Raw genomic sequence first — 12,544 nt, 5'->3', positions numbered from 1 at the left:
TGTCTTCTAAATTACTCGAACCTAACCGTGACTACTGTTCGCTTTCCCCGCTGGCTTTTCTCGCCAGGTTTATATACTAACAAAGAGGCTTCTCCAAAATTCGCGGAGTTCCCCGATAATTCGAGAAATTCAGTCACGCATGCGCCAGCAGAGTCACGTGACTTCCACTGGCGTAACACTATGAACTACCAAACAAGCAAATATTGATAGCGCTTCATTGTGTGAATGTTTCAGAAGTGAAAGTTGAGAGTGGGTAAGTTTGAACCCACACACTGCTAACCAGGAAAATTATATAGCCAATAAGCTATCTGAATGTTTGAAATCTGTTCCATAGCAATCTTTAACTCCTTAATCTTAGCTTTTTATGATTTCAAAGGATAAAAGAATGAATAAAATAACATCTTAATGGATGAAACAAATTCAACTTTATCTTATTTTTATTCATCCTACATATTTTTTTATCAATACTGGGTAATGAAAATGCCACACACCATCACGTTATTTCTAAGACCTACTATAACTATGATTTTTTGTAAGTCATATTTGTGCTTCACTAACTGCTTCTTTTCCTTTAGTTTCAATAAATGGTTATAATTTCATTAATCCTGAAAAAATGTGGGATGTAATCTACTTCTTTAGGAATCCTGGGTTAATTCAGCGGTAAATCGAGACAGAATTTAACATATGGCATCCTGGGACAGATGCTACTTTTAAAGGATTGAACTTGAGGTGTACTGGGCGGGAGGCTACTTTGTCTCATGAAAGTGTTGGTAGTTTGCTCAAGTTTCGTTTTGGGGTCGGTCAGACACGGTAGCAGGCCATTACTTAGTTCAACTCACCAAATAATTGAGATTGATGAATAAGTCCCGAATTCTGAAGCAACACAACTTTCGCCATAACAGGCTGCATATAAACAAGAAGTCTGCAGACAGGTGAGTAAGTTTTGTGATGTAGCAGAGACTGAATGTCCAGGTGTTTTGAACAGTTGAGGCAACGTTTTACATTAAGAGTGCAATAAACCACCACAATTTCTGATATTGGTCCCCAAAAAAATTCACACTAAATTGAAGAAATCCGAAACCAGTGTGCAGGTATTTGGTATGGTTTGGTATAGCTTAATAGGATGTCACCTTAATGGTCCATTTTTAATTAATTGTACAATAAGTAGAGAAAGCTACCTTGCTCTCTTGCAGAAACATGTCGTCATGGCTATCAGCAAACTATGAGGCGACATGTGGTTTTAGCAGGAAAGCAAAACATTCTAGTATATGCTGGATGTGAGGCAGTTTCTGAAAGGCAGACCAAACTGTATGCACCAGATGTGAGGTATTATCTGGAAGACTGACCATTCCAGAAGATACTAGATGTAAGGTAATGTTTGGAAGACTGACCATCCCAGAAGATACTAGATGTGAGGTAATATCTGGAAGACACACCAACCCTGTACATACTGGATGTGAGGCAATATCTGGAAGGCAAATCAACCCTATACGTACTGTATGTGGGACAGCATCTGGAAGACACACCAACCCTATACATGCTGGATTTTAGGCACTATCTGAAAGGGTCACAACCCTGTATGTACTGGATATGAGGTGATATCTGGAATGCACACCAACCCTGTATGTATTGGATGTCAGGAAACATCTGGAAGGCACATTAACCCTGGAAGTAACACCAACACTGTATTTACTGGATGTGAGGCAATATCTGGAGTGCACATCGATCCTGATCATATTGGATGAGAGACAACATCTGGTAGGCAAACCTACACTGTACATACTGGATATATAAGGCAATATCTGCAAAGTATACAATTCCTGTATGTACTGGATGTGAGGCAATATCGGGAAGGCACGCCATTCAAGTATGTACTGGATGTGGGGCAATATTTGTAAAGCACACCATCCTTGTATTTATTGTATACAAGACAATATCTGAAAAGCAGACCAGCTCTATTCATACTGGATGTGGAACAATATCTACAAGGTGCATCATCCCAGCAGGTAATGGATGTGAGGTAATATCTGGAAGGCACATCATTTTAGTATGTACTGGGTGTGAGGCAATATCTAAAAGCCAGACCAACAACGTTTCTATTGGATGTGAGACAATATCTAAAAGGCAGTCCAACCACGTTTTGTATTAGATGTGAGGCAGTATCTGGATAGTCACAAACCCTGTATATACTGGATGGGGGAAATATCTATAAGGCACATTAACCCTGTATATATTAGATGTGGAACAATATTTGGAAGGCACACCGATCCTGTATGTATATGATGTGAGGCAACATTTGGAAGGCACACCAACCCTCTGTATGTACTGGATGCGAAAATACATATAGAAGGAACACCATCCAAGTATGAACAGGATGTGAGGAAATATCTGAAAGGCAGAATAACCAAGTATGTATTGTATGTGAGGCAATATCTGATAAGTCACAAACCCTATACATACTGCATGTGAAGCAATACCTGTAACACACATCGATCCTGATCGTTTTTGATGGGAGACAATATCTGGTAGGCAAGCCAACCCTGTAATACTGGATGTTAGCCAATATCCAGAAGGCCCACCAACTTTGTACTTACTTCACGTGGGATAGTATCTGGAACAAACAATAACCTTTTATGTATTGGATGTGGGACAAACCATTCCAGTATGAACTATAAGTGGGGCAATATCAGGAAGGACACGAATCCTGTACATAACTCTGTAAATACCGGACTTTAGACAACATCTTAAAATAACACTAACCCTGTATGGACTGAATGTTAGCCAATATTCAGATTACACAGCAACCTTGTACTTACTTCATGTGGGACACAACTGGAAAAGCACACAACCACTGTACATAAAGGATATGAAGGCATATATCTAAAAGGAACACTATCCCAGCAAGTACTGGATGTAGGGCAATATCAGGAAGGCACATTAACCCTGTATGTATTCGATGTGAGGCAATATCTGTAAGCCACACAAACCTTGTATGTTGTGGATGTGGGGCAATATTTGAAAAGCCGCCAAACCTGTACATATTGGATGTGGGTCAATATCTGGAAGACACACCAAACCTGTAAGTACTGGATTTGTGGCAATATCTGGAAGCCACATGAGCCTCAAATGTAGTGGATGTGAGGCAATATTTGTAAGGCACACTAACCCAGTATGTACTGGATTTGAGGCAATATCTGGATGGCCCCCCAACCATGTGTGTAACGGATGTGAGGAAAAATGTGGAAGTCACACCAATCTTGTATATAATGGATATGGAACAGCAGATGAAAGGTACTCCAACCCTGTATGTAACGGATGTGAGGGAAAATGTGGAAGTCACACCAATCTTGTACATAATGGATATGGAATAGCATATGAAAGGTACTCCAACTCCGTATGTATTGGATGTGAGACAATATGTGGAAGGCACACCAACTCTGTACATACTGGAAGTGAGGCAATATCTGGAAACCACGTCAACACAATATGTAATAAATGTGGGGTAATATTTGGAAGGCACACCAGCTCTGTACATACTGGATGGGACAGAACGTCAGAAAGGCACACCAACACTGTATTTACTGGATGTAAGGATACACCTGGAAGGAACGCCCTCCCAGTACATATTGGATGTGGGCTAATATCTGGAAGGCACACCAATCTTGTACATACTGGATGTGGGCTAATATCTGGAAGGCACACCAATCTTGTACATACTGGATGTAAGTAAATATGTAAAAGGCACACCATCTCAGCAGGTATTAGATATGAGGCAATATCTGGCAGCTTCACCAACACAGCAAGTACTGGATGTTAGGCTATATCTGGAAGGCACACCCTCTCAGTAGGTACTTGAGGTGAGGCAATATCTGGAAGGCTCTCCAACCCTCTGTGTACTGGACATAAGGCAACATCTGGAAAGCACACCAATCCTGTACACACTGGAAGCGATGCAACATCTGGAAGACATACAATCCTAGAGTGCACTGGATGTGAGTAAATATTTGGAAGGCACACCAACCCTGTACATACTGGATGTGGAACATCATCTGGAAGGCACACCAACACTACTTACTGGATGTGAGGCAACATCTAGAAGGCACACCAATCTTGTACATACTGGATGCAAGGCAACATCTGGAAGGCACACCAATCATGTACATACTGGATGCAAGGCAACATCTGGAAGGCACACCAATCATGTACATACTGGATGCAAGGCAACATCTGGAAGGCACACAATCATGTACATACTGGATGCAAGGCAACATCTGGAAGAAATATGATCCTAGAGTGCACTGGATGTGGAACAGGAAGGCACACTAACACTCTACTTACTGGATGTGAGGCAATATTTGGATGGCACAACAACTATGTATAAATTGGATGTAAGGCAACATTCCAAAAGAATACCATCCCAACAGGTACTGGATGTGTAACAATATCAAAAATTCACACAACCCTGTATGTACTAGAATTTAGGCAACATCTGGAAAGCACATCATCCCTGCATGTACTGGATGTGGGACAATATCCACAAAGAACACGAATCTTGTTCATACTGGATGTGAGGCGATATTCCAAGGCATACCATCCCAACAGGTACTGGATGTGAGGTAAAATTTTGCAAGCATATCACACAAGCAGGTACTGGATGTGAGGCAATATCTGAGAGGCACATCAGCCTTGTATGTACTTAATGTGGGACAGTATCTGAAACGCACGACAACCCTTTATGTATTAGATGTGGGACAGCATTTGGAAGGCTCACGAACCATGTAAATACTGGATGTGAGTCAATATTTGTAAAACACACCAAATCTGTATGTACTGGATGTAAGGCAATATTTGGAAGGCACACCAGCCTTGTATGTACTTAATGTGGGACAGTATCTGAAATGCACGACAACCCTTTATGTATTAGATGTGGGACAGCATTTGGAAGGCTCACGAACCATGTAAATACTGGATGTGAGTCAATATTTGTAAAACACACCAAATCTGTATGTACTGGATGTAAGGCAATATTTTGAAGGCACACCATCCAACTGTCAGGAAACTTACTTTTTAGTTTGTATATATAGTAAGTAAATATATGGGTGTGTGTTGGGCTAAGGATTCTTCTACAGTAAGTTTCTGTGATTTGTTTTCAAATTAAACATATGTACAAACGTTCTTTACATTATGTATTGTATATCATAGTTGTATCTTAAATACTCTACAGTTCTCTTCTTGTCAAAGTCTATTTAGTCCAATTCAATTGACAAGCCGAACTATTTTTCTATTTTTATTTTTTAAAAAATTAGTGTATAATTCACTTATTCTTTTTCTTCTCTCTCTCTGTTTTTCTTTTATCACAACAGTATCAGTGTTTAATTCACTTACACTGTCATTGAGTTACTGCAGTTGTATCCTGAGCTTCCGATACTCGTCTGCTTTTTACATATAGGCCTACTTCTAAATAATCGTCTGCTTATTGTCAAAGTCCACACAGGCAGGTTAAATTGCTTTAGAACGCCGTTTGATGAGACAAATTATTTTCCTAAGATGTGTTCCTGCCATGTCCATCTGTACATCAATAGCTGCACCCATAAGGTTTTCTTCCCTCTCAAGGTACCTTTTCAATAGATTGGCATGGTAGACCATGGTTGTTCTATCAATTTTTGCTTTATAATGCTTTCTGCTTACCACTTCCTTTACTGTGCAAGGTCCTTTCCACTGCCGAGGTAGTTTGTTGTTGTCTGTAGGTAGCAGAACTAAATCCTTCTGTCTGACCTTGAAATGTCGACCCTGGGCCTTCTTGTTATAGAAGTGTTTCTGACTGTCTTTGGGTTTGGCTTCCCCAGTAAAACTGCTTTGATAGGTCTGGTTCAATATTCCTTTCCAATCCTCTGTTTTGTAAATCTCTTTCCATTTTGTATTGTGCTTGACTTCCTCTTGGGCACTGTTCTAAAGTTTCTGTGGTGAAGGGTCTTTCTTCTGCATTTCTTTCAAATATTTACTACCTGGTATGTTTCTTATAACCAAGTCATATACTTGTTCCTCGATACACATGGCTTCAAGGTCTCCTACATAATATGGAGTATCCACCTTTATTTTTGCTATAGGAATCTTTATCACTTTCCCATCAATTAGCACACAAAGGCGCATCCCTCCTGTCATCTGACCATTGGATACTTGACTGGTTCTCACTGCACCCAGTGTCTCATAGAACCTTCACTTTCTTATATCCAACATAGCCTTCACATATTGGCATATTATGATTTACTGGCACCCCTTGAGATTTGTAGCATGCTCCAATCACTGTTGGCACTGTTGATCCATTTGCTAACTTGAGCCAACCATTAGTCATGCACTGAACAACCATGGCAATGTCAATTACTTCTTGTAGTGAATCTGACGAGTTGTCTTGATTCTGTTTCTTATGGCAGCAGCATCCATGGTGACAGCCACTCTTTTCTTGTTTCTTACCAGCACTATCTCTGTAAATAGCTCCAGCTGCTTTATGTTGAGATTTCTGCTGTTGCTTGCTGGTAATGGACTTACACTCCTTTGCAATGTGTCCCATTTTATAACAAACATAGCATCTCTTCTCCCTTCAGTCTATTAACTATCTGTCACCTTTGGTAGACTCCTGCTCCTGGTCAACCATCACTGGTTTCGAAGTTAACTGAATATTCTTGGACTCTCAAGTTATGCTTCCTTCATGCTAGCTTGATCATATCCTCTACATCTTTTTGTGCTCTCTCCTTTAGGAATAGTATCATGTCTGTTGAACACGTGATTATGATACTAATACATCTGCCAGTCCCTCAAAACTATTTTTAAACTTGGCCATGTCAGTCAATCTGGTGAGGTATCACCATAGACATGCCATAAACTTAAATACAATTTCTCCAGTTTTGGTTTGTCTTCTCTGAACTTCCGGGAAAAATCTCCTTCAGCAAGTTAACATTGTTTCAGCAAAGTCATTTTTAATTTGTTATAGTCCATGGCATCTTCTGACATCATGGCTGCATATACTTGTAGATCTTTTCCTGTGAGAAGTGGGCTGAGACAGATTGTCCAGTCACATTTGTACTAGTTCTGACTTTGCGTGAATATTTCATATCTCTCCAGGAAAGCATCCATGTCATTTTTCTGTTCATCAAATCTAGGTAGCTTGGGTCAGCTGACCCTGACTCCATTGTCATTCTTGAGTTGTTCTTCCATTGGTTAGGTGAGCTTTGCAATATCAACTTGTGCTCTTATTCTCTCTATTTCTAGTCTCTTCTCTCGCTCTTTTTCTTCCTTCTCAATTTGTATTTTCATTCTCTCTATTTACATCCTTTCCTTTCTCTCTCCTTTTCTTCTTTCACTCTTTCTTTCCTTTTCTTCATCCAGTCTTTCTCTTTCCCTTTCCTCTTTTAGTCTTTCTTCCTCTCTTCTCTGCCTATACTCTTCTCTCTCTAGTTCTTCTTGATTTTACAAACTCTCGTAGTTCACTGTCTTTTAACCCGAGACACTCTCCTCTTTCTACCCATTCATCAGAATCACCTGACATGGTCATTTAGTGTAATTGTAATCTTTATACTATCCGTGTTTCACTGACTTCTGCTGTAATTCAAGGTTTCTTTCACCACCATCTACCACTGTATAATACTGGCTGTGGCTCGACAAATGTCATGTACTTACTTTTTTAGTAGTATGTTGTAATGTAAGTTTATGGGTGTGTTGAGCAAAGTGTTATAGTGTAAATAGAGCTCTTTATAACGACTATATACACTCGTGTCAACTAACTACATGTACACTGTAGATCTCAAAGCAAAGTATGGAAGGTGGGCGTGGCATCCGTAAAGGGTTGGAAAATATATTTCTCTTTCCCAGTGAATACAGTTGTGAGACTTTGTATCTTATGTGTCAAAAGGACACATCGATGTAAATTGTCGTATACACATTCGATATACATTGCAAGCTTATGTGTTTACACTCAGCTCCTGCTAAAGTGGAGATTTTTCATAATGCGTGGAGCACGTGACAAGAAAACTGCAGTTTAAGTATTGTTTTAATGTTTTTTGAATACAAAAGAAATAAAACTTAGATAAAATAAAAATTCTAATTATAACATACATTATAATGTTAATTTCGTTGACATACGTAGATAGTAAAAATGTTTAGTTAAATTTTGAATGTAACTCATTAACATGCATAGAAATGAATTTAAAAATGGCGTATTTCCAAAATGGTTAATGATTGATAACACCAAGATTGTAACAGATGTTACACTAGTTGATGACGAAGTTATTGCTCTTCATTGGAGACACAAGCACGAGTATCTGCTCCACAAAGATCGAACAAACATCTGTCTGGTGGCTTTCACCACTGCTCATGTGCATCTGAAATTGTACAACACAATGGAGATGTTAGGTTCGCCTGTTTTGTACTACAACGTTGATAGTGTTTGCATTTCAGATGGAACTAACAATAAACCTGTAGGTGATTATCTCGGGTAATTTACAGGTTGGCTTGATGGACATTACATCACATCATGGGTAAGTGGTGGTCCCAAGAATTATGGATATTTACATGAAGATGGAAAGTCCTGTTGTAAAATTAAAGGGTTGACTCTCAATTTTATCAATACTTTGAAGTTAAACTTCTCATTAATGAAGAGAAAAATTCTAGACATTTTTAATCCTTCTCAACATGCTATTACAATAACGAATGACAGGAAAATATGATGGAATATGAAAACACTGTCTATAATTAACAGACCCGAAAGCAAAAAGTGCCTTCTTGTCTGCACCAAAAGACATATTTTATTAGATTTTAAGACACTGCCATACAGATGTTAAATTTATTTATTTATTTTACTTCTTGAGAGGCTGGTCCTTTCTATATATAAGACAATTCATATTTTATATATTATCATTGTAGATTAAGATGGGTTACCATTTACAACATAATTTCACTTGTTTACTGTCGGGTCCAACTGGAAGGAATAAAACTAAATTTGTTAGCAATGTGTTATAAAATGATCGTGATATTATTTACCCTACTCCAAACATTATATGGTTCTATAGTGAATTTCAAAAGTGGTATACTAACTTCATGCAAATCATTCCTCACACCCATTTTGTCAAAGATTTACCTGAAAATTTTCCTGATTATTTACAACTCGAAAGCCAAATATTTTTATAATTGATGAGCTTATGAGTGAAAGTGGAGAAAATAAGCGAGTTTCTCAACTTTTTTAAAAGTTTAAGTCACTATTTGAATTTATCAGTGTTTTATATTGTACAAAATATATTTCATCGGGGTAGAAAAATGTGTAACATTAGTTTAAACTCTCAATATATTATTTTGTTCAAGAATGTGAAAGACAAATCTCAGGTGAACGTTTTAGCGAGACAGATGTTTCTGACAGTGCCAAATACTTTGAAGAAACCTATCAAGATACAACTCTGCAACCATTTACATATTTAATCATCAATTTGAAACCGCAAACTCCTGTCCAATTAGTCTTGAAGACGAGAATTTTTCTTGGAGATAAAGTTATAGTGTACATTTCAAAGAAAGATAAGACTGATGTTTCATTGTATAAATAGTTAGTGACCATCATGACTGTGGCCATGATAGATATTGAAGGATTTTATCTGAAGTACGGGCCATATTTTATTAAAGAACTGACATTCAAATGTTTAGTCAGTGGTTATAATGGGGTGTTCTTTTTTAAACAACCGTTTTCAAGGCAATATCTCTCTGGTACAGACAGCCACCAGTGTAAATAGATGACTAGATACACCAACCACATCCCCTGGGATAGTGGTACCATCAAATATCCCTATTTGTGGAATGTGGTTAGTGTGCTAAGACAGAACTTTACCATTATTTTTACCAAGGAGAACGAGAAAACCAAACTCCAAATCCCCTGTTATAATCTGGAGTCAATTGGTTGTTCCAGAGTTAATCAACTTCATAAATCAACTCTACCCTGTCCAATTCATAATAATTAAACAACTTATTATTGTAGTGTTAAAAACGTTTATGTTATATCTGAATGGATTATAAATGATTTTATAAATATATTTGTAGATAAATAGATTTATATGTTGTTCAGACACTCTTTTTGTCATTTGTTCATCATATGCAACCTGGAGTTAAACAACACAATGTTTTGCTCCGAGCATTAACTAAAGCTACCCGAAAACAAGTTAAAGATATAATTACCGGAGCTAAAAATGATTACATATCTTGCATTTGTGAATGGGCATTAAATGTTTTACTGGATAACGTTCCCATGACAAACATACAAAACCAGAAATTTAGATGATACAGGTCATTATTGATAGAGTTGATTGATAAGAAAACATCAGTTAATCAAAAAAAGAAACTTACTCATACAGAAAGAACGTTTTTTACCATTGCTCGTAGCACCAATACTTACATTATTTGGTGGTTTGGCAGAACAGGCTATTGGTAAAACTGTTGGTCTCTAAAATGGAACATCCAAAACAAATGATTCTCGTTCCTGAAGAACTAGTATACTCACTGGCACCAACCTAAAGTTTATGCAAGACCTGTTCTTAAAATTTTAATTCCTATAGATAAAGATATGAAATATGTTATACATAATGATACACTACCTGTTGATGATAAAGCCAATATGTAAAATCAACTGCAACAACGTCATCAAACCTTTCAATTACAAGCCATGGAACCTATGAAAATTAAAATGGAATCACCGACTTACGAAAGTTTGGATATCATCGACAGTGTACCTTTAAAATATATAAAGAAAGCTGAAATACTATTAAACCTAATACGTTCAAGTGAGGACGTAACATGGAATAATTGAGAAGAAGTAGTGATTAATGGAAAATCTATCTCGAACAGTAACATAATCGATGTGATTAGCAAGATATTATGGAAACGAAAAAACTTTAACCCTACTGGATGAAAAGAATTTGCAGATTAATTATCAGTTTTAAGCATCCCACAAGAAGTGGTTGGAAGTGTAGACAGATAGGCGCATATGAAGCATGAAGATCGTACTGTTAAAAGACCCAAACAAACTGTATTTAAATGGTCTCATTTTTAACAAATAAACATTGTATTATATAATCATTTGTTTCTTGATTGTCAATCACTGAAACCTGTTAATAACATCAGTAGTCTAAGGTTTAACTCTGTCTGTTGTAAAAGTCAAATTAATCAGACATAGTAAATAATGTCTAATATGGATAAAACTCTATGATTTATTTATTATAATACTTCACATTCTGCTAGTTACGGGAGTGTACAGCCTTTATATAGGTCAGTAAAAGCATTAGGTAAATCCTTCAGTCGAAATCAGGTCAAGGACTGGTTAAGGCATCAAGATATACACTCTACACAAACCTGCAAGATACAAATTTTGAAGAAACAGAGTGATCATTTCTTGTATTGATGAACAGTGGCAGGCTGATTTAGTAGATCTATCTAACTTAAGTTAACATAACATTCAGCATAAATATTTGCTGATGTGTATCAATGCGTTTTCTAAATATGCATGGGTTGTTCCACTCAAAGATAAGAAAGGAGTGACGCTCATAGAGGCCTTTAAACAAATTTTAAAACAAGGTCAAAAACCTTGTAAACTTTAAACTGATCTTGGAACAGAAGTTAATAAAAGACAGTTTCAATGTTATCTCAAAGTACAAGGCATTCACTTCTTCACTACACATAATGAAACAAAAGCATCTATACTTGAATGTTTTAATCATACTCTTAAAACTAAAATGTGGCATTATTTTACCCATCAGGTAACATACATGTACATTACAGTGTTGAAATATTTAGTCAGTATATATAATAGTTCCTACCACCATAGCATTAAAATAAGGCCGATAGATGTTAATCACTCTAATTAGACTGTGGTGTGGAAAACCCTCTACAAACCACCCACAAAAGTTAAATTTCGATTCCAAATGGGTTATCAAGTTCGACTTAGTAAAGTGAAACATTAGTTTAAGAAAAGATGTATGCCTTGGTGGACAGATGCTGTATTTACACTTCACAAGAGAGTGGAAAGAAACCCCCCCAGTGCACAAACTGCAAGACTATCTCGGAGAAAAATTAGATGGATCATTTTACGAATCTGAATTACAACGTGTTATCAAATCCCCTAACGATGTCTATGCTGTAGGAGAAGTATTATGTGAATGATGAAAGGCTAAAAAAAACAAACAGTATTTCGTTAAGTTGAAAGGATATCCAGGTAAGTTTAATAGCTGGATCCCTCAAGTTGATTCGAATCAACTACCATCATAAAATGTACAATTCTATTACTCATTATTTGGCATGGATCAGTTGTACGTGACGTTACCTTGCAATAATTCTATTAACTATTTTGCCAGCAATACTCTGATGAATTATATCACGCATCTTCCAAGATCTATTAACCTCGAAGGTTCATAGGAAGTGATCTTAGGAAAAAGAAAAGAAACAAGAAGAACGAGAAAAGAAACAAGAAGAGAGATTGCAGCAGTGGCAACTGGAACAAGAAAGGAAACAGGAAGAAAGT

At 37.1% G+C, this 12,544-nt stretch overlaps 1 protein-coding gene across 1 annotated transcript in view; it reads right to left on the bottom strand.

Annotated features, from left to right (window-relative positions):
• Positions 1-8,199: 8,199 nt before the first annotated feature.
• The window catches only part of LOC106463318, a 136,528-nt gene continuing 132,183 nt past the window's right edge, over positions 8,200-12,544 (bottom strand). The window contains exons 11-12 of the transcript XR_002611466.1: positions 10,626-10,700; positions 8,200-8,375 (exon numbers count right to left, since the gene is read on the bottom strand). The gene's annotated coding sequence lies outside the window, so the exon portion shown is untranslated. The remainder of the gene's footprint in view (positions 8,376-10,625; positions 10,701-12,544) is intronic.

Source organism: Limulus polyphemus, unplaced genomic scaffold (assembly GCF_000517525.1).
Source record: "Limulus polyphemus unplaced genomic scaffold, Limulus_polyphemus-2.1.2 Scaffold1377, whole genome shotgun sequence".
Lineage (NCBI taxonomy): Eukaryota > Metazoa > Arthropoda > Merostomata > Xiphosura > Limulidae > Limulus > Limulus polyphemus.
Note: the sequence above shows the minus strand (reverse complement) of the source record. Positions and strands in the feature narration are given on the sequence as shown.